This window comes from Hylobates moloch, unplaced genomic scaffold, assembly GCF_009828535.3.
Source record: "Hylobates moloch isolate HMO894 unplaced genomic scaffold, HMol_V3 SCAFFOLD_5, whole genome shotgun sequence".
Lineage (NCBI taxonomy): Eukaryota > Metazoa > Chordata > Mammalia > Primates > Hylobatidae > Hylobates > Hylobates moloch.
In genome coordinates this window covers 103,742,661-103,762,695 of record NW_026652280.1, presented here as the reverse complement: position 1 = coordinate 103,762,695, position 20,035 = coordinate 103,742,661, and positions in this window count along the sequence as shown.

The window sequence follows — 20,035 nt, the reverse complement described above, 5'->3', positions numbered from 1 at the left end:
GCCCAGGTTGGAGTGCAGTGGCGCAGTCTCGGCTCACTGCAAGCTCCGCCTCCCGGGTTCACGCCATTCTCCTGCCTCAGCCTCTCCGAGTAGCTGGGACTACAGGCGCCCGCCACCATGCCCGGCTAATTTTTTGTATTTTTAGTAGAGACGGGGTTTCACTGTGGTCTCGATCTCCTGACCTCGTGATCCGCCCACCTCGGCCTCCCAAAGTGCTGGGATTACAAGTGTGAGCCACCGCGCCCGGCAATCCCAGCACTTTGAAAGGCTGGGGCAAGAGGATTGCTGGAGCCAGGGAGTTCAAGACCAGTCTGAGCAACATAGGGAGACCCCATCTCTATGAAAAAAAAAAATTACCTGTGGTCCCAGCTATTCAGGAGGCTGAGGTGGGAGGATCACTCAAGCCTAGGAGTTTCAGTCCAGGCTGGACAATGTAGTAAGACCCTCGTCTCTTAAAAAAAAAAAAAGGAAAGGAAAGGAAAAAGAAGGGTCTGACTAGAACAGAAATTATGTATCTTGTTACACATTTAATGCACAAGAAGAAAAGATGAGGTGGGTTTGAAAACCAATTATGCAGACTAGAAGAGGTAGCAGCAACTTTGGTTACAAGGACACAGGTGATGCTTGCCATCACCAACACCCTCTCTCCAGCCTTTCTCCTGTGCCAAGCCTGGCTCCAGAAGAACTGAGACAAGAGCCATAAAATGGCTTTCATGCAATAATCTCCACCTTTACGAGGCCCACTTGGCTAGCACCCATTCATTTAAGAGTCCCGAGAAGAAAGAATTACATCAGTCTTGGTTAATGGCCCAAATTAAGCCATCAAACCCCTAATAAAGCTTCTATTTTGAACATGTTACAATACTTGAAATAAAATTTCCAAAGGAAAATAAAAGCCCTTCCATTTGGGGGCGGGAAGGATCTTTGGTCCCTGGGGTCATATCCCTGAGTCACAGTTTCTCTATTAAGGCTCAGGACGGGCAGAAACAAATCCTTTTCTTTGGGGAGCCCAGGCCTCGACTTTCTCACCTCAGCACCTGAATGCTGCCTGAGAAGAAGGTAGGGGATCCTTCTCCCAGTGTCCCAGAAGGACCGGAGGCCAGAGACTTTGGGAGACATGGCCTCAGGTCTACATGGAATCGGGAGGAGGCCTGGGCAAAGGCTTCACTGCCCATCCTGGATCTGCTGTCTCTTTTGCATCATATCCACCCGGCTGGTTTCTTTTACAATCTCCCCAGGGTCACATCCATGTGCGGGAATGCTAAAAGTGCTGTGTAGGATATGGGAGCCCCAGATTTCCTTTCTCACCTTTTCAAAAGGCTGCTCAGAAACCAAAGTTTAAAAAGGCTTAAACTGAAAATAATAGCTGTTCCTAATATACAGTGATCTTTAACAAATCAATTGGAAAAAGATAAATTACACAAATAAAAACATTCCAAGGATATGAAAATACAATGTAAATGGCTAATAACCATAAGAAAACATACCAGATCTCAGCCATTAGAGAAATACTGGTTAAAGCAACAAAAAGATATGATTTTCAAAAATAAAAAGATTGATAATATTCAGGATCAGAAGGAGTGTGGCGAAAAGGGCCACTCGTGTATTCTACTGGCAAGACTATAAAATGGTGGAACATTTTTAGAAGGAAATTTAGCAACATCTAGCAACACTTTAAATGGAAATCCACTTCTAGTGATCTACCTTATGGAAATCAATAAGTATATAAATATAGTATGTTCATTGCAACAATGTTCTTAATAGTGAAAGGTTGGAAACAACCAATAGGAGAATGGTGAAATATATTATGGAACATCCATAGTATGAAACACCAAGCACTTTAATGTGTAGTTTTCTATATACCAACACAGAAGGATATCAATAAATACGGTGGAGGGATGGGGGAAACCAGAAAGTATAATCTCATTTTATTTTTATTTTTTAAGACAAGAGTCTCGCTCTGTCACCCAGGCTGGAGTGCAGTGGTGCCATCTTGGCTCACTGCAACCTCCGCCTCCCGGGTTCAAACAATTCTTCTGCCTCAGCCTCCCAAGTAGCTGAGATTATAGGCGTGTACCACCAAGCCTGGCTAATTTTTTTGTATTTTTAGTAGAGACGGGGTTTCGCCATGTTGGCCAGGCTGGTCTTGATCTGCCTGCCTCAGCCTCTCAAAGTACTGGGATTACAGGCATGAGCCACTGTGCCCAGCCTCATTTTAATTAAAACTACATAAAAATTAAGCTATATAGTTTTAACTAGTTAAATTTATATTTATTTATTTATTCATCCATCTATATGTTCATAGAAAAGGATTTGGCTTATGATTGATGCCAGTATTTTGGGAGGCTGAGGCAGGCAGATTGCCTGAGCCCAGGGGTTTGTGACCAGCCTGGGCAACATAATGAGACCCCATCTCTACAAAAAGTTAAAACAATTTAGATCTGGCAGGCTCCTGTAGTCCTAGCTACTTCGGGGGCGGGGAAGGTGTGCTGAGGTGGAAAGATTGTTTAAGCCCTGGAGGTCGAAGCTGCAGTGAGCTGTGATTGCACCACTGCACTCTAGTCTGGGTGGCAGAGTGAGACGCTGTCTCAAAAAAAAAAAAAGTAGGCTGGGCACGGTGGCTCACTCCTGTAATCCCAGGACTTGGGGAGGCCGAGGCGGGTGGCTCACGAGGTCAGGAGATCGAGACCATCCTGGCTAACATGGTGAAACCCCGTCTCTACTAAAAAAAAAAAAAAAAAAAAAAAAAAAAAAAATAGCCGGGCATGGTGGCAGGCGCCTGTAGTCCCAGCTACTTGGGAGGCTGAGGCAGGAGAATGGCATGAACCCGGGAGGTGGAGGTTGCTGTGAGCTGAGATCGTGCCACTGCACTCCAGCCTGGGCGACAGAGCAAGACTCCGTCTAAAAAAAAAAAAAACAAACTAAAGAAAAGGATTTGTAGAGATAAAGCTTCCCTTATCATGCCAAATGTAGCTAACAGTGGTTACCTGAAGAATTGGATTACAGGGAGCAATTTTTATTTTTCACATTATGTATCAATCATATTTTTAAAATTTTATATGCAGTTTGAAATCCATGTGTAAACAATTGAAACAGTGAAAGAATACAGTAACATTTTTGCCTATAAGATGGGCAAAAACTTTAAAGGTTAAAATCTTGTATTGGTGAGACTATGAGGCAAAGGGACCACTCATTTAGGACTAATGAGAGTGTCAATTGGTGCCTTACTAACAAAAACAATTTGTCAATACCTCACAAAAGTTAAACAGTGCATGCTGTTTTACCTAGGAATTCCACTTCAAGGATGCAATCCCATGGAAATACCTGCACAAGTAGGCAAGAAACAGGTACAGGTTGAGGTGGTGGCTCACGCCTGTAATCTCAGCACTTTGGAAGGCTGAGGCACGTGGATCACCTGAGGTCAAGAGTTCGAGACCAGCCTGGCCAACATGGCAAAACCCCGTCCCTACTAAAAATATAAAAATTAGCCTGGCATGGTGGCACACACCTGCAATCCTAGCTACTTGGGAGGCTGAGGCAGGAGAATCACTTGAACCTGGGAGGTGGAGGTTGCAGCAAGCCAAAATTGCACCACTGCACTCCAGCCTGGGGCGACAGAGGGAGGCTGTCTAAAAAAAAAAAAAAAGAAAAAAGAAAAAAGATATAGGTACAGGTTGAGCATCCTTAATCTGAAAATCTGAAATCCAAAATGCTCCAAAATCTGAAATGTTTTGAGCACTAGTGTGACACCACAGGTAGAAAATTGCATGCCTGACCTCACGTGTTGGGTCACAGTCAAGACTTTGTTTCATGTACAAATTATTTAAAATATTGTATAAAGTTACCTTCAGGCTAGCTGTATAAGGTGTTTATGAAACACAAATAAATTTGCATTTAGACTTGGGTCCCATCCCCAAGATATCTTAATATATATATATGTATTCCAAAATCTGAAAAAAATCTGAAATCTGGAACACTTCTGGTCCCAAGCATTTTGGATAAGGGATACCCAAACTGTAATAATAAAAATAACAACAGCTATCATTTATTAAATACATGGTACTGTTCGAAGCACTTAGGGATAAAGAAAGAGAAATGAACCACATCCACCTCATATAAAAGCTTTGCATGTGCCAGGTACTTCTCTGAGCTCTTTGCATGTTCTGCCTTTACTTACACAGGGTTTACAACATCCCTATGAAGTGGGTATTTTCATTATACCCAATGTACAGATAAAGAAGTTACAGCATAGAAAGAAGAAGTAACTCATGCAAAGTTACACAGCTAGTGAGTAGCAGAGCCCAGGATCTGAGGCCAGGCAGTAGCTTCGGGCTCTGGCCTGGGACCTCTATGCACATAAGTTCACAGCCCCTTCAGACAGAATGCTTTTGTGTTTTGTTGCTTGGGTGGCTGGCCAGCATATTCAACCCTTTCTATATTGGGTGGGAGGCAAAAGGCCAGATACTCACCTTCCCAGGCCTTAGGGCTCCTTGCTGCTAGGAGCAAGCATGTAACTTGGTCTTGGACACAGCCAGGTGTGCCCACCGGGGACTCCGACACAAAGAAGTAGGGAGTGGGTTCTGGTTGCTGCAGGGAAGGCTGGTGTGCGGGTGGGTCACCATGCTGCAGAAGCTCCCAGGGTCCAGCGCAGCTGGTGGTGCCATGGCAGCACATAGAATTTGAGGGGCAGAGGCAGTGTCCTTTGATTGGGATCTAGGACAAGAAAGGGCTCTCTGGCTACAACCACTTCTGTCACTGGGGCCTTATGATCGAGCAGATCCAGTGATGCTTGGTGAGTTGGGGTGATCCATGGGATGAGGTAGGCAAGAGCCAGAAGGAGAGTCCCCAGGGTGACCCCAAAGGATTGAGCCCAGCCCACTTCAGCAAAGAACAGTTCTCTTGAAAAACAGCCTCTTCTGAGCTTCTGGGTCCCAAGAGAAACCAAACATGAGAGGATGGGACACCAGGTAGCCTTTGACTCAAGCCTCCTTATGAACTGGGGATTATCTGATCCACCTAGCCAGCCCAGGAACCAAGCCCAGGAGCTCCTCATCCTTAAGTAGAACTGGGTTGAGCCCGAAAGGAACCCTGAGAGTGAAACTGCCAACAGCAGAGAGAAGCTGTGGAGTCGCCTGGCTAGCCCTGTCTTGCCAATACTCTCTCCCCTCAGTCCACCCTAAGAGCTTTAGTAGTTATACATGAACGCTACAGAGAAGAAAAACATTCTAGGCTGGGTTACAGGTGGCTGGCTCTCTACTATACACCATCATCGGCCAGAAGTGGTCTATTATTAAGAGATTAACAACAAGAATTTTAGAACCAGACTGTGTGTGTGAATTCCACTTCCACCGGTTACTAGCTTTATGAATCTGGGCAAGTAATTTAACCTCTCCGTACCTCAGTTTCCTCATCTCTAAAAGAGAGAAAATAAAATATCTACTCCCCTCATAGGGTGTTTTGAAAATTGCATGATGATATACATAAAGCTCTTCGAAAAGCACCCAGAACCTAACATACGCTGTGGTGGTGGTGTTGTTGCAGCAATACAGCCCTTCTGAGAAAGTTCTAGAGAGCTGTTGAACAGCAGTGTGAAATACTTAACACTACTGAGCTATATGTTTAAAAATGGTTAAGATGGTAAATTTAATGTTTTGTGTTTTTTTGTTTTGTTTTTTGAGTTTCGCTCTTGTTGCCCAGGCTGGGGTGCAGTGGCGTGATCTTGGCTCACTGCAACCTCTGCCTCCCGGGTTCAAGCGATTCTCCTGCGTCAGCCTCCCAAGTAGCTGGGATTACAGGCTCGTGCCATCACACCTGGCTAATTTTTTGTATTTTTAGTAAAGGTGGGGTTTCACCATGTTGGCGAGGCTGGTCTTGGACTCCCGACCTCAGGTGATCCACCCGCCTTGGCCTCCCAATGTGCTGGGATTATAGGCATGAGCCACTGTGCCCGTCTGAAAATGTAAGTTTTTAAACATAGAATTTTCTAATTACGATTTTCACTTTCAGGCTGGGTGTGGTGGCTCACTCCTGTAACCTCAGTGCTTTGGGATGCCGAGGCAGGGGGTCAGTTGAGGTCAGGAGTTTGAGACCAGCCTAGGTAACATAGAGAGACCGCATCTTAAAAAAAAAAAAAAAAAAAAAAAATTAGCCAGGCATGGTGGGGCACACCTGTAGTCCTAGCTACCTAGCTATTTGGGAGGCTGATGCACGGGATTCCTTGAGCTCAGGAGTTTGAGGTTACAGTGAGCTGATGGCACCACTGCATGTCAGCCTGGGTGACAGAGCAAGACCCTGTCTCTGGAAAAAGAAAGGAAAGAAAATGAGTGGTCTTTTTATTAAATTGCAGATAATTAGAAATGCCTCTTTATTAAAAAAATAATAATAATAACGCCGTTTTGAAAGATGGCCTTCGAAGTTACTGTCATTGCATTGGCCACGTTGCCTTGGAGGAGACGCAGCCTGAGGGTCTGCCCTGACTCATGAGCAGGGCCCATGCTTTGCTGGGTGGACAGGCTTGGATAGAACAAAATCAAAGGGCTGGTGAAAGGGGGTTTGGGAAGAAGGCCTGTGAATGGACCTCACAGGAAGAGCCCAGAATGCAAGAATATTTGTGTCTAGTGTAGCCATTCAACCAGCAGGCCCTCTCCCTGGAGGATGCTCGTGACGATGGAGGGTGAGGCGAACCTGTTCTGTGGATGTCATTGTTTTCTCACTAGATATTCCATGAACAAAGAGGTTGTGGTGGCCAGAGCAGAGGCTGCACATAGTCTTGCCAGCATGGACCTCCTCTTTCTGAGTCAGACCCAGTTGGAGCCACTGCTGAAGACACAGAAGCTACCACAACAGTCCACCACCTTGGGAAGGGTTGTTTCCACTACTCTCTGCCAACATGGAGGGAACAGAAATGCATTCTCTTTAGAAGACAGTTTCATATTTCTAGGTTTGGATTTGCTTTCTCTGACCCGATACTGCCACCACCACCATCTATAGACATCCTGGGTGTCTCATACACTATCACAGTGCCCCACACTGAGTTACCACTTCTGACAAAGGGTCTCACTGTACAGTGAAAGACGGGTAATGATACCCAGCGTGTGAAGAGTCCTGCAAGTGTTAACCCATCTTCACAGAAAACACATAGAGCTAGGCAATATTATTAGCTCCATTTTACAGATAAGGAAACTCGGCCGGGCGCGGTGGCTCACGCTTGTAATCCCAGCACTTTGGGAGGCCGAGGCGGGCGGATCACGAGGTCAGGAGATCGAGACCACGGTGAAACCCCGTCTCTACTAAAAAATACAAAAAATTAGCCGGGCGTGGTGGCGGGCGCCTGTAGTCCCAGCTACTCGGAGAGGCTGAGGCAGGAGAATGGCGTGAACCCGGGAGGCGGAGCTTGCAGTGAGCCTAGATTGAGCCACTGCACTCCAGCCTGGGTGAAAAAGCGAGGCTCCGTCTCAAAAAAAAAAAAAAAAAAAGGAAACTAAGTCACAGAGAAGTTTCATAAATTGCCTGAAGTCAATTGTGAGTAGTGAGGTCCATATTTGAACCCAGACACTATGGCTCAGAGTCCATGCTGTGAACCCATGGGAGTCATGGATCTTACCATGTACCTTGTCCCTCAGAAGCAGCTGGCCTTAGGGAAGACTCAGTTATGGCAAAACTTCTGAGGTTTGACTGCTGGCCACAGAATGCAGTTTATGCCCTGAACCTGCAATCATTCTGCAGCAGCATTTCTCTCTCAGCCGGAATTCATGATGGGCCCAGGATCAGAGAGGTAGAAGTGGAAGTGGGGCCTCTCGCTATTGCACCTGATGACCCATTCACAACATTTTCATGTGCAGTCCCATGATGCCAAGCTCTGCTAGGTGGGAGGTTTGATGCCCCACAGAGATTTGCTTCCACAAAAATAAGTATTGAACTGGAACCTGAGACAGCTACCTTGCTCTTCTGGGCTCCTTATGCCACCAAGTGAACAGGCAGAAAAGGAGAAGATGTGAGCTGTGGTGATCAATCCTGACATCTTGATGATTTACAGGAAAAAGAGTTGCTGCTACACAGCAGGGCCAGGGAGGAGGATGGGTGGAACCCTGAGCAGCCCCCAGGAATATCTTGTACCACCATGTCCAATAGTTAAGGTTAACAGAAGATGAAAGCATGAGATAACCAAGACTTCAGGTCCTCTAGGAGCAAAGGTTTAGGTCACTCCACGAGGAAAGAACCCCAACCATCTTCAGTCCTGGCTGTATTAACATAGTGGTTAAGAGGTTGAGCTCTGGTACCAGACTGGCTGGGGTTCGAATCTGTGTGCTAACACGGCTGGCTGTGTGCCTTTCCTTACGTTAGTTTGCACATCTATAAAATCGAGATGATAATAATTAATATCTCAAATGGTAATTTTGAGAATTAAATGAGTTAATACTTGTAAAGCACTTAGAACAAGTTCTGGCATGTAATAAACACTCTATAAATGTTACCTATTATTAAGTCAAAGAAATGAGAAGTAAAAGGGAACCAAGTCATAAATACTAGCTACAGCCTCAGGATCAGTTGGGAAAATGAGGCTAGGACACAAAACCCCTGTACAGAAATGTTTATGCCAGTTTTATTTGTAATAGCCAAAAACTGGAAAGAAAAACCCCAGATACCCTTCAATTTGTGAATGATTAAATGAACTAGTAGGTCCAGGCCATGGTGTATTACTCACCAATAAAAACGAATAAATGATTGATACATGCAGTGACCTGGCTGAATCTTCAGAGAATCATGCTGAGTGAAGAAAGCTAATCAAGAGGTTTCATACTGTATGATTTCTTCTAAAGAACTTTTTTTTTTTTTTGAGACAGTCTTCCTCTGTTGTCCAGGCTGGAGTGCAGTGGCATGATCATGGCTCACTGCAGCTTCAACCTCCAGGGCTCAAGGGATCTTCCTGCCTCACGCTTCCAAGTAGCTGGGACCACAGGTGAGTGCTGCCACACCCAGCTAATGTTTTTAAAAATTTTTTTGTAGAGATAGCGGCTGGGCACAGTGGCTCACACCTGTAATCCCAGCACTTTGGGAGGCTGAGGCGGCAAATAACATAAAGTCAGGAGTTCGAGACCAGCCTGGCCAACATGGCGAAACCCCATTTCTACTAAAAATACAAAAATTATCCAGGCGTAGTGGTGCATGCCTTTAATCCCAGCTACTCAGGAGGCTGAGGCAGGAGAATCGCTTGAACTCAGCATCTGGAGGTTGCAGTGAGTGGAGATCACTCCACTGCACTCCAGCCTGAGGGACAGAGTGAGACTGTATCTCAAAAAAAAAATTTTTTTTTTTGTAGAGTTGGGGTTTCGCCATGTTGCCCAAGCTGGTCTCAAACTCCTGGGCTCAAGTGATCCTCCTACTTCCGCCTCCCAAGGTGCTGGGATTACATATGTGAGCCACCACGCCCAGCCTATAGAACAGGGGTCCCTAAACCTGGGACTGCAGACTACCACTGGCTGTGGCCTGTGAGGAATCAGACTGCACAGCAGGAGGTGAGCTGCAGGCGAGCTTTACAGCCTGAGCTCTGCCTCCTGTCAGATCAGCAGCCACATGAGATTCTCATAGGAGCTCAAACCCTGTTGTGAACTGTGCATGTGAGGGATCTTTGTTGTACACTCCTTATGAGAATCTAATGCCTGATGATCTGAGGTGGAACAGTTTCATCCCAAAACCACACCCCATCCCCCGCATCCGTGAAAAAATTGTCTTCCATGAAACACATCCCTGGTGCCAAAAAGGTTGGGGACCATTTCCTTTTTTTTTTTTTGTGACGGAGTCTCGCTCTGTCGCCCAGGCTGGAGCGCAGTGGCACAATCTTGGCTCACTGCAAGCTCCGCCTCCCGGGTTCACGCCATTCTCCTGCCTCAGCCTCCCGAGTAGCTGGGATTACAGGCGCCCGCCACTACTCCCGGCTAATTTTTTGTATTTTTAGTAGAGACGGGGTTTCACCGTGGTCTCTATCTCCTGACCTTGTGATCCGCCCACCTCGGCCTCCCAAAGTGCTGGGATTACAGGCGTGAGCCACTGCGCCCGGCCGGTTGGGGACCATTTCTATAGGACATTTTTGAAATGATAACATTATAAAGATGGAGAACAGACAGTGGTTGCCAGGAGTTAAGGGGGTGTGTGGTTGGGAAGGAAGTGCATGTGGCTGTAAAAGGGATCGGGGGTGTGTGGTTGGGAAGGAAGTGCATGTGGCTGTAAAAGGGATCTGGCCGGGCGCGGTGGCTCACGCTTGTAATCCCAGCACTTTGGGAGGCCGAGGCGGGCGGATCACGAGGTCAGGAGATCGAGACCACGGTGAAACCCCGTCTCTACTAAAAATACAAAAAATTAGCCGGGCGTGGTGGCGGGCGCCTGTAGTCCCAGCTACTCGGAGAGGCTGAGGCAGGAGAATGGCGTGAACCCGGGAGGCGGAGCTTGCAGTGAGCCGAGATAGCGCCACTGCACTCCAGCCTGGGCGACAGAGCGAGACTCCGTCTCAAAAAAAAAAAAAAAAGGGATCCTTGTGGTGATGGAAATGTTCTATATCTTGACTGTGTCAATGTCAATATCCTGGTTGTGATAATGTACTATAGTTTTGCAAGATGTTATCAATTGAGAGAAACTGTGTAAAGGGCAATCTTTCTGTTATTTCTTACAACTTCATGGGAACCTATAATTATCTCAAAATACAAAGTTTAATTTAAAAAATGAGAACAGTCATTTATTTATTTATTTATTTATTTTTTCCTCTCGAGATGGAGTCTCGCTCTGTCACCCAGGCTGATCTCAGCCTGGGTGTGATCTAGGCTCACTGCAATCTCCACCTCGGGGTTCAAGCAATTCTCCTAGCTCAACCTCCCAAGTAGCTGGGATTACAAGTGCCTGCCACCAAACCCATTTAATTTTTTTGTATTTTTGGTAGAGACGGGGTTTCACCATGTTGGCCAGGCTGGTCTCAAACACCTGAGCTCAGGTGATCCACCCGCATTGGCCTCCCAAAATGGTGGGATTACAGGCATGGTCCACCGCACCCAGCCGAGAACAGGAATTTCTACCTATATTTCCTTCCTTACTGTGTTGTGTGTGTTTATATGTGTGTGTGTTTAATTTGTAGCATTTGCCAGTTTCTGTGGTGTAAATACTCCCACTATAGCTGTTTTCAGGCTAACATTGTGATATCACAAAAAATGGAATTGGGAAGGCACAATCAAGATTAACAAGCCAGTTTAGACCAAGACAATTTTTCTGCCCTATTAGTTGGGCACACGTTAGAAAGGTTGATAGTATCGCATGTTGGAAAGGTGAGAGAGAAGGGCCCTCATGCATTATTAATGCCATATGCATTGAAGTGCCCTTGTTTAAGGGCAATGCTGTTAGTAACTTTTACAATATGAGATGTTATACTTTTTGACTGAAAATTCAACTCTTGTACGATTCTATTTTATAGAACTACTTAGGTGCATAAATATACAAAAATAACTGTCATTGAAGCATTATTTGTAATAGTGGAAACAGAAGACTTTTCATTAATAAGAGAATGGTTAGGCCAGGTCCAGTGGCTCACACCTGTAATCCCAACATTTTGGGAATCCAAGGCAGGAGGATCGCTTTAGCCTAGGAGTTGGAGACCAGCATGGAAAACATAACAAGACCTTGTCTTTACTAAAAAAATAATAATTAGTCTGGCATGGTGGCACACCTGTACTCCCAGCTACTTGGGAGGCTGGGGCAAGGAGGATCGCTTGAGCCCAGGAGGTTGAGGCTGCAGTGAACTGTGATCACACCACTGCACACCAGCCTGGGTGACAGAGCAAAACTCTGTCTCAAAAAATGATAAGAAAAAAAAGCACTTGGGAGGTCGAGGGAGGCAGATTGCCTGAGCTCAGGAATTTGAGATCAGCCTGGGAAAAATGATGAGACTCCATGTCTGCAAAAGATATAAAAATTAGCTGGGTGGTGGGCGCCTGTAGTCCCAGCAACTGGGGAGGCTGAAGTGGGAGGATGGCTTGAGCCTCTGGGAGGCAGAGATTGCAGTGAGCCACTACCCACCACTGCACTGCAGCATAGCCAACAGAGCCAGACCCTGTCTCAAAAATAAAATAAAATAGGCCAGGCGCAGTGGCTCACACCTGTAATCCCAGCACTTTGGGAGGCCAAGGTGGGCGGATCACCTGAATCAGGAGTTTGAGACCAGCCTGACCAACATGGAGAAACCCGGTCTCTACTAAAAAATACAAAATTAGCCGGGCGTGGTGGCGGGTGCCTGTAATCCCAGCTACTCAGGAGGCTGAGGCAGGAGAATTGCTTGAACCTGGGAGGTGAAGGTTGCAATGAGCCGAGATCGCGCCATTGCATTCCAGCCTGAACAACAAGGGCGAAACTCCATCTCAAAACTAACTAACTAACTAAATAAAATAAAATAAAATAAATAAAAATTAACCAGGCATGGTGATGCGAGCCTGTGGTCCCAGCTACTCAGTAGGCTGAGGCAGGAGGATCACTTCAGCCCGGGAGGTTGAGGCTGCAGTGAGCCATGGATTGCACCACTACACTCCAGCCTGGGTGACAGAGTGAGACCCTGTCTCAAAAAGAAAAAAAAAATGGTTAAATAGTTCATAATATATCTGTGCTGTGGAATATTGTGAAGCAATTACAACAAGTTAAGTAGACTATACAGGGAAGGAGGGCCAAGACATTTGAGAGCAAAAAGCGGGCTGCCAAACTGTATATAACACGATTCCATTCCAAAAAATAAAGAAACAATTCTGTTTGCATGTGGATAAAAACAGTCTAGAAAGATACAACAAGATATAAATGAAGGTTACTTGGGAAAAGAGTGAAGTTGGGTAATTTTTACTTTGTGTATTTATTTATTTGAGAGAGTTTTGCTCTTGTTGCCCAGGCTGGAGTGCAATGGTGCTATCTCGGCTCACTGCAACCTCCGTCTCCCACGTTCAAGCGATTCTCCTGCCTCAGCCTACCGAGTAGCTGGGATTACAAGCACCTGCCACCATGCCTGGCTAATTTTTGTATTTTTAGTAGAGACGGGGTTTCACCATGTTGGCCAGGCTGGTCTCGAACTCCTGACCTCAGGTGATCTGCCCACCTCAGCCTCCCAAAGTACTGGAATTACAGGCATGAGCCACCACGCCCAGCCTTATTATTATTATTATTATTTTTGAGACAAAGTCTTGCTGTGTAGCCCAGGCTGGAGTGCAGTGGTGCAATCTCGGCTCACTGCAACCTCCGCCTTCTGGGTTCAAGTGATTCTCCTGCCTCAGGCTCCCAAGTAGCGGGACTGCAGGCGCCCGCCACCACGCCTGGCTAATTTTTTATTTTTTATTTATTTTTATTTTTAGTAGATACCGGGTTTCACTATGTTGGCCAGGGTAGTCTTGAACTCCTGACCTCGTGATCTGTCCGCCTCAGCCTCCCAAAGTGCTGGGATTACAGGCGTGAGCCACCGCGCCCAGCCATACCTGTCCTTCTTGGGAAGGCTTTCCAGATATTTGAAGGGACTTGGGTGTTGTCATCTAAGCTGTCTCTGCATTAGGCGACGCCCCAAGCTCAGTAATGCTGTGGTCCCTGCAGCCTCACAGAGTACCACCTTGCTAGTCCTGAATAAGAGCCAAAATAATTCTCTGGATTACCAGGTAGAAATTCCTATTCTCTTCTTGTACTTTCTTCCAAACGAACAAAGTCTCTCTCAAAGTCTCAAAGCCATGTGTAGTGGCATAAGGATCTTGCCTGTGAACAGCCACTGCTCTCCAGCTTGGGCAACATAGTGAGAACTCATCTGTCAAAAAAAAATTTTATAGTAATGCTAAAATCTAAAATCGTATTATAACCTCTCCCAACCCACCATTTCCCTCTCCAGAGACCAAGTTACTCCCTTCCTCCCCTTTCCCCAGGAAAGCCTACTTCCTGCTTTAATTCCATTATAATTGGCAGATTTCATTTCTTTTTATTTATTTATTTTGAGATGGAGTCTTGCTCTGTCGCCCAGGCTGGAGTGCAGTGGTGTGATCTCGGCTCACTGCAAGCTCCACCTCCCGTGTTCTCGCTATTCTCCTGCCTCAGTCTCCTGAGTAGCTGGGATTATAGGAGCCCGCCACCACGCCCGGCTAATTTTTTGTATTTTTAGGAGAGACAGGGTTTCACCGTGTTAGCCAGGATGGTCTCGATCTCCTGACCTCGGGATCCGCCCGCCTTGGCCTCCCAAAGTGCTGAGATTATAGGCATGAGCCACTGCATAAGGCCTTAAATATTGCCTCAAACCTCAGTGACCTTTGCCTAGAGGTGTAAACCTTGACTCTAATCTACCCCGCCTAAAGGACAATGACTCTGGAGCATAATCTTGGCAGGAAGCATGTTAGAACTGCCCTTCTCATTGCCAGTCTCTGATTTTATTTGTTTGATTTAGCACAGATCAGGGGAAAATCTGAATATCCATAATCAGACAGGTTCACTGGTCTGAGAAGGGTGTGGAGGTTGAGCACAAAATTTCCTCTCCCTATTCCAGAACTTGGGAGTTACACAGTTCAGTGAACCCTTGAAGGTAGAACATCAGAGGAAGAGGGTACAGAACTGGATGTGTAAACTGTTGATCTTCTGGGCATTCCTGGTTGTGAGCTTTCCCAGTATGAGAGGTGCTCAGAACGGGGTGGGCCAGGCCTAGTGGTTCAGGGGAATCATATGTGTTCTGAATGTGTGTTTATTCTTTTCAACTTTATTATATTTATTTATTTATTTATTTATTTATTTATTTAGAGACGGAGTCTCACTCTGTTGCCAGGCTGGAGTGCAGTGGCGTGATCTCTGCTCACTGCAACCTCCACCTCCCTGGTTCCAGCGATTCTCCTGCCTCAGCCTCCTGAGTTGCTGGGATTACAAGTGCCCACCACCAAGCCCAGCTAATTTTTGTATTTTTAATAGAGATGGGTTTTCACCATGTTGGCCAGGATGGTCTCGATCTCTTGACCTCATGATCTGCCCGCCTCGGCCTCCCAAAGTGCTGGGATTACAGGTGTGAGTCACCATGCCTGGCCTTATTTTTATTCCTTATTTTTGAGACAGAGTCTCGCTCTGCCACCCAGGCTGGAGTGCAATGGCACTATCATGGCTCACTGCAGCCTCGGCATCCTGAGGGCAGGCCATCCTCCCACCTCAGTCTCCTGAGTAGCTGGGACTGCAGGTGCACATCACTAGGTCTGGCTAGTTAAAAAAATTTTTTTTTGTAGAGATAAAGTCCCATTATGTTGGCCTTGAACTTGAACTGCTGGGATCAAATGATCTGCCAGCCTTGGTCTCCCAAAGTGCTAGGATTATAGGCGTGAGCTATTGTGCCTGGCCTTATTTTAAGCAATGTCACCAAAGGGCTGAGGAAGGAATGAGGACTACATGAACTAAAATTTCAGAGAGGGGAGAACTTTTCTGAGGTGAGTTGAGTATATGCTTAGGATTGAGTTTAACCTAGACAGAATGCCTCTCCTTGGGAAGACCACCAAAAGTTTCTGGTGGTCATGCAAAGCAAGTTGGAAACTTAAGGGGCCTCTAACTATGGCCAGTTTTACCTATGGAATATTTGCTGAACACTGGGAATGTGCAGGAGCCTGGAGAGTCAGGCTAAAAGCTCCTAAAAGGCAGACTGAATCTCCTATGGTCTGGAATTATTGATTAAAAAATGAAGATCTGCTGAGGCAGGGCAGGGAGAAGAGCCTCAATTACACAACTGGTCTTCTACTCCTCAAGATATTTGCCAGATTTTGAGTCTGCATGAAGTAGAAGCCTGGAGAGCTAGCTCAATATCAGTCCGTATTTCAGGGCAGAGAGGATGAATACCTATCCAGTTTTCAATAGAAGGTTGTGAAAGGCCGGGTGCAGTAGCTCACACCTGTAATCCCAGCACTTTGGGAGGCAGAGGTGGATGGATGGCTTTGAGTCTAGGAGTTCAAAACCAGCCTGGGAAACATAGTAAGACCCCAATCTCTTAAAAAAAAAAAAAAAAAGAAAGAAAAAGAAAAGAAAAATTAGCCAGGCATGGTGGCACGTACCTGCGGTCCCAGCTACTCAGGAGGCTGAGGTGGGAGGATCACCTGAGCCCAGGAGGTGGAGGCTTCAATGAGCCATGATTGCACCACTGTACTCTAGTCTGGGTAACAGAGCAAGGCTGTCTCAAAACAACAACAAAAGGTTGTGAGAAGGGGGATGAACCAGGCTGAAACAGCAACCCAGTCCTGACACAGTCTAATCCCAGATTGAATTGAAGTGATCAGATCCTTACTCTATCTGCCTAATAGAAAAAAGGGAAAACTCTCTTTGGTAGCAGATAATATGATATGGCTCCTCTATATTTACTCATAATTTCTGGCAAACAATACAAAATTGTAAAACTTGCAAAGACAAAAGTAAACGTGACCAAAATTAAAAAAAAAAGATAATAGAAGCAGACCCACAGATGATCCAGATATTAGAGTTAGCATTCAAGAATGTAAAATAACTACAATTAACATGTAAAGGAAAATAGAGAAAATGATGAATATATAGATGAAAATATGGATCATTTAAACAGAGAAATGGAATCTATAAAAAAAGTCAAATGAACATATTAAAACTGAAAAAAATCTGAAATTAAGAATTCACTGTACAGGTTTAATAGCAGATTGGGTACAGCAGAACATAGGATTAGTGAACTTGAAGACAGGTCAGTAGAAAATACTCAAACTGAAGGACAGAGATTTAAAAAAGAATAAAAAAGAAAAAGGAGGAAGATTAGGGGTAAGCTAAGATATCTACCATACATACATTTGGAGTCTCAAAAGGAGAGAAGAGAGATTATTGGGCAAAAGCATTATTGGAAGAGATAAAAACAGTAGTGCAGCCATGGATAAGCTGGACATGTTTTCTTTCTTATCTTCCTTTTATAGCCCCTGAGGCCAGATAATGTTCCAAACCGATGAAAGGTATCAATTCACAGAGTCAAGAAGCTCAGCAAACCCAAGCAGGGCAGATACAAACAAAATAATTCCTAAGAATATACTAGTAATACTATTAAACACTGGCTAGGCGTGATGGCTTACACTTGTAATCCCAGCACTTCGGGAGGCTGAGGTAGGTGGATTACCTGAGGTCAGGAGTTCAAGACCAGCCTGGCCAACATGAACCCCATCTCTACTAAAAATACAAAAATTAGTCGGTCGTGGTGGCATGTGCCTGTAATCCCAGCTACCTGGGGAGGCAGAGGCAGGAGAATCGCTTGAACCCAGGAGGCAGAGGTTGCAGTGAGCCAAGATCATGTCATTGCACTCCAGCTTGGGCAACAGAGCAAAACTACATCTCAAAAAAAAAAAACAAAAAAAAAACACAAAAAACAAACAAACAAAAAAAACTATTAAACATCTTAAAGAAGTCAGAGGAAAAAAAGCCACATTACCTTCAAAGAAACAACAATACGACTAACAGGTAACTTTTCAACAAAAACAATAGAATTTGGCCGGGTGCAGTGGCTCACACCTGTAGTCCTAGTACTTTGGAAGGTTGAGGCAGGCAGATCGCCTGAGGTCAGGAGTTTGAGACCAGTCTGGCCAATATTATGAAAACCCGTCTCTACTAAAAATACAAAAATCAGCTGGGCATGGTGGCGCATACCTGTAAACCCAGCTACTTGGGAGGCTGAGGCAGGAGAATTGCTTGAACTCAGGAGGTGGAGGTTGCAGTGAGCTGAGATTGTGCTGCTGCACTCCAGCCTGGGCAACAGAGTAAGACTCTGTCTCAAAAAAAAAAAAAAAAACCGAAAAACAAACAAACAAAAAACCAGTGGAAGCCAGGAGACAATGAAATAACACATTTAAAGTTCCAAAAGAAAATAACTACCAACCTGTGCCAAAGGATAAATGCTACAAAAATAAAAGTTTAAGAAAGACACTTTTACCAAAACAATCTTGAGGAGGAACAAAGTTATAGGTCTCACATTTCCTGATTTCAAAACTCATGACAAAGCTACAGTAATCAAAACAATGTGGTACTGTCATAAAGACAGACACACTGGCCAGGCACAGTGTCTCATGCCTATAATCCCAGCACTTTGGGAAGCCAAGCCGGGAGGATCATGAGATCAGGAGATCGCAACCATCCTGGCTAACATGGCGAAACCCCGTCTCTACTAAAAAATACAAAAAATTAGCTAGGCCTGGTGGTGGGCGCCTGTAGTCCCAGCTACTTGGGAGGCTGAGGCAGGAGAATGGCGTGAACCCCGGGAGGCAGAGCTTGCAGTGAGCCGAGATCACACCACTGCACTCCAGCCTGGGCGACAGAGCGAGACTCCGTCTCAAAAAAAAAAAAAAAAACAGACAGACATACAGACCAACGGAATAGAATAGAGAGCCCAGAAATAAACATTCACATACATAATCAAATGAGTTTTGGGCTTTTTTTTTTTTTTTTTGAGACAGGGTCTCACTCTGTTGCCCAGGTTGGAGTGTAGTGGTGCAATCATAGCTTATTGCAGCCTTGAACTCCTGGGCTCAAGCAATCCTCCTGTCTCAGCCTCCCAAGTAGCTGGGACTACAGGCACATGCCACCACACCCAGCTAATTTTTAATGTTTTTGTAGATATAGGGTCTCATTATATTGCCCAGGCTGGTCTTGAACTCTTGAGCCCAAGCAATCCTCCTACCTAGGCCTCCCAATTGCTGGAATTACAGATGTGAACCACCACACCTCAAAGGAGTTTTGGCAAGTGTGCCAAGACCATTCAATGGGGAAAGTAGAGTCTTTTCAACAAACAGTAGTGGGAAAACTGGATATCCACATGCAAAAGAATGAAGTTACAGCAATTCAAAAATTAATTCAAAATGAATCAAAGATTTAAACTAACAGCTAAAACTGAACTCTTAGAACGGAGGAAAAGCTTCATGATGTTGCATTTGACAATGATTTCTGGAAATGACACCAAAGTCAGGACCAGAAAAGAAAATAAATAGGACTACATCAAAATTAAAAGCTTTTGTGCATCAAAGGACACTTTGCAACAGACTCAGTTCCTGCCTTTATGGAACTTTTAGCTTAGTAAGGCAGACAGTCTTCCAAGTTATGACGAACGCTATGAGAGGTGTTATAGAATTGAATTACAGAGGATATAAAACTTCAAATATCCTCAGGGAATCCTCAAGGGGGACTCACATACTAGTGCAGCCATGGATACACTGGATATATTTTCTTTCTCATCGTTCTGTTCTAGTCCCTTGGGACAGACCTTGAGTAGGTCAAGAAAGAATCCTTAACTGTATTGGAGTTGAAGGTTCAAATCCCATTCTCTTAAAAAGTGGAGTAGCCCTTCCTTCCTCCCTTCCCTCCCTCCCTCCCTCCCTCCCTCCCTCCCTCCCTTCCTTCCTTCCTTCCTTCCTTCCTTCCTTCCTTCCTTTTCCCTCTGTGGCCCAGGCTGCAATCCACTCGGCTCGCTGCTGCCCCGCACCGCGGACTGCCTGGGACTGCCGGCGCACGCCACCACCGCTGCCTGCTTTTTCTCCTTTGGCTGCAGGCGCGGTTTCGCCATGTTGGCCACGCTGGTCTCCAGCTCCTGACCCCCTCGGCCTCCCGAGTGCTCTACCTGCCTCGGCCTCCCGAGGTGCTGGGACTGCAGATGGAGTCTCGCTCACTCGCTGCTCGGTGTTGCCCGGGCTGGAGTGCAGTGGCGTGGTCTTGGCTCGCGGCAGCCTCCGCCTCCCAGCCGCCTGCCTTGGCCTACCAGGGTGCTGGGATTGCAGCCCCTGTCCGGCCACCACCCCGTCTGGGAGGTGGGGAGCGTCTCTGCTCGGCCGCCCCTCTGCCCAGCCTCCCCATCTGGGAAGTGAGGAGCGCCTCTGCCCAGCCACCCATCGTCTGGGAGGTGAGGAGCACCTCTGCCCGGCCACCCATCGTCTGGGAGGTGAGGAGCGCCTCTGCCCAGCCACCCATCGTCTGGGAGGTGAGGAGCACCTCTGCCCGGCCACCCATCGTCTGGGAGGTGAGGAGCGCCTCTGCCCAGCCA